Here is a 3,085-nt window from a genome sequence, read left to right on the forward strand (position 1 = left end):
TTCTGCTGTTAGGTTGTCACCCCAAATATACCTATCAACCATTTGTTTTATTCTTCCATTACTTGTTCATAATATAGGATGAAAGCATTCAGTGGGCTGATGTTAGGTCATGAGCCCACCCTCAGGGTGTATTTAGAGATAGGAGCCTGACAGATGGCACAGTTATTCTCTAACTGTGATAAATACACAAAGAAGAGAACTTATTTGCTAAAAGGATATTAGAGTGCTATTAAGAAGTAGGATGTGCTTAGTTGTATCTGACTCTTTGCCACCCCATAGCCTGTAGCCCATCAGGCTTCTCTGTCCATGGGGATTCTCCAGGCAAGAATACTGCAGTGGGTTGTCATGCCCTCCTCAAAGGGATCTTCCAAACCCAAGGATCAAACCCAGATCTTCCACATTGCAGGTGGCTTCTTTTACTGTCTGAGCCACCAGGGAAGCTTAAGAATACTGGAGTGGGTAGCCTTTCCCTTCTCCAGGGGATCTTTCCAACCAAGAAATCAAACCAGGGTCTCCTGCATTGCAGGCAGATTCTTTACCAGCTGAGCTACCAGGGAAGCCCAAGAAGTAGGATGGCTAATGACAAATGTCCACTGTGTATTAAATTTCTGAGGCTAGAGAAGCTAGTTCAGTTTATACTGGAGTTATTGAGAGACTTTATAGAAAAGGTTGGATAAATAGATGTTGAGATGAAGTCCATGAAGGGAGATTTAAAATGCTTCACCGAAGAATCAAACACAAAGAAAAACATACAGAAGCCATAAAAATTCAGTCTGTGGGATTTTCAGTATTGTATCTAGTCCACTGCTGCTGCTGCTGCTAAGTAGCTTCAGTCGTGTCCGACTCTGTGCGACCCCATAGACGGCAGCCCACCAGGCTCCGCCGTCCCTGGGATTCTCCAGGCAAGAACACTGGAGTGGGTTGCCATTTCCTTCTCCAATGCATGAAAGTGAAAAGTGAAAGTGAAGTCGCTCAGTTGTGTCCGACTCTTAGCGACCTCATGGACTGCAGCCTACCAGGCTCCTCCACCCATGGGATTTTCCAGGCAAGAGTACTGGAGTGGGTTGCCATCGCCTTCTCCATCTAGTCTACTACATTGCATCTTTTAGTTCTCAGAAGGGCTTTATGGTCCCTTGTGGGAAAAGGAACAGTGTAACTCTTGACACAATCTATTCTCTAAACCTAGTAACAATGTATCTTCTCATCAGAGATCACTTGTTTTCCAAAGCTCTGCTAAGAACGCAGTTACATTTCCCTGGGCACTGAGGAATTTATGGTTCCTCAGTTTCCCCATCCATTCAGAAGACATATCATCCCCTATGTTATAAAAATAATAAGCACAAAATATATGTAAAAAGAGCTAATGCTGGTGCATTTAGTTGCTAACTCTTGTCCGACTGTTCATGACCCCATGGACTGTAGCATGCCAGTCACTCTGTCCGTGGGATTTCCCAGGCAAGAATACTGGAGTGGGTTGTCATTTCCTCCTCCAGAGAATCTTCCTGACTAAGGGATTGAAACTGTATCTTCTGCTTGGCAGGCAGATTCTTTATCACTGAGCCACCTGGGAAGCCCTAAAAGAGCTAATACAAGAGAGAAGAAATCATACACATTTATTGTGGTTATCATTTATTATTGTGTAACATTTTTTTCTTCTCCCTTTTAACCAAGATTTTGCTGATTAATTGGAATAGGGTGGTTTACATGGTAATATTGCTCACGTTTCTAGTGACAGAAGCATACATACTGTTCCCACAAGATTCTATGGCTGTGCATGGCAGCCATAGATTCCTTTGATTAACCAGTCTCAAAGGCTATTGATGACCAGTGGGCCTACATCTCAGACTTCTGTAGCTAAGACTGTTTGTGTTTAAATTTTTAACTCTCCTTTGATGGTTAGATCTTATTTCATTTTTCATAAATAAAAGTGAAACCTTTTGTGACAGCAACTCGAGAACAAGCAATGACCCTGATTGTCTCTGTCTCAACACAATTTCAAATAGACACCTAAAACATACTTCACATATAACATTTCCATGACTGAACTTGGGGATTCCTCTGTGCTGAGCACACGTATTAGGAACTCAGTAAATATTGGTTGATTTAATTCAGTATACACCTGGAAACTGATAAAGAAGTGCTTCTTTGTGTTGGCTGTCATGAAATTACATTATGGTTGTTTGTGGTAGTCCTGTGAAGCAGAGCTTTCACTTTCCCCTAGAAATAGTTGGAAAAGCAAACAACTGTCTAGATAACAGGGGTAAACATGAATAAAATACATTTACAGTATCCTACCTTGATGACGGATTTGCAAATCTGTCTGCTTAAATGTTCAAGAAACAGAAAAATTGCACAGGAAATAAAAACCTGTGTATTTTCCTATCAAAACTGGTGAAGGTAAGCATGTATGGTAAATTGGAAAAAGCGTGTAAAAGTCTGGGATTTTGTTTCTTTTTTTGGAATGTTATCTTTTATGTATTAGCTTGCTGTTCTTGGTGGCAAAATAGGGGCAAAGATTATTGACTATCCCTTTTTTAATTTCGTTTTTCTTGCTGAAAGTGACAGTTGGCAACTGACACAAGTGGGATGAGGAAACCACGAAGGTGCATTTTCCCCCAGCTAAATGTGAAGAATGTGTTCTGTTTGTAATGCATGTCTGCCCATAAGGCCGACTAGGATGCCAGTAGTTGTGGGCTGCCATTTTCCCCCAGCTAGATGTGAAGAATGTGTTCTGTTTGTAATGCATGTCTGCCCATAAGGCCGACTAGGATGCCAGTAGTTGTGGGCTGCCCTGGGATTTCTTTGGAAGGAATGGTGCTAAAGCTGAAACTCCAGTACTTTGGCCACCTCATGAGAAGAGTTGACTCATTGGAAAAGACTCTGATGCTGGAAGGGATTGAGGGCAGGAGGAGAAGGGGACGACAGAGGATGAGATGGCTAGATGGCATCACTGACTCGCTGGACGTGAGTCTGAGTGAACTCCGGGAGTTGGTGATGGACAGGGAGGCCTGGCGTGCTGCGATTCATGGGGTTGCAAAGAGTCAGACACGACTGAGCGACTGAACTGAACTGAACTGAAGGTTAA

Source organism: Bison bison, unplaced genomic scaffold (genome assembly GCF_000754665.1).
Source record: "Bison bison bison isolate TAMUID 2011002044 unplaced genomic scaffold, Bison_UMD1.0 scf7180017864134, whole genome shotgun sequence".
NCBI lineage: Eukaryota > Metazoa > Chordata > Mammalia > Artiodactyla > Bovidae > Bison > Bison bison.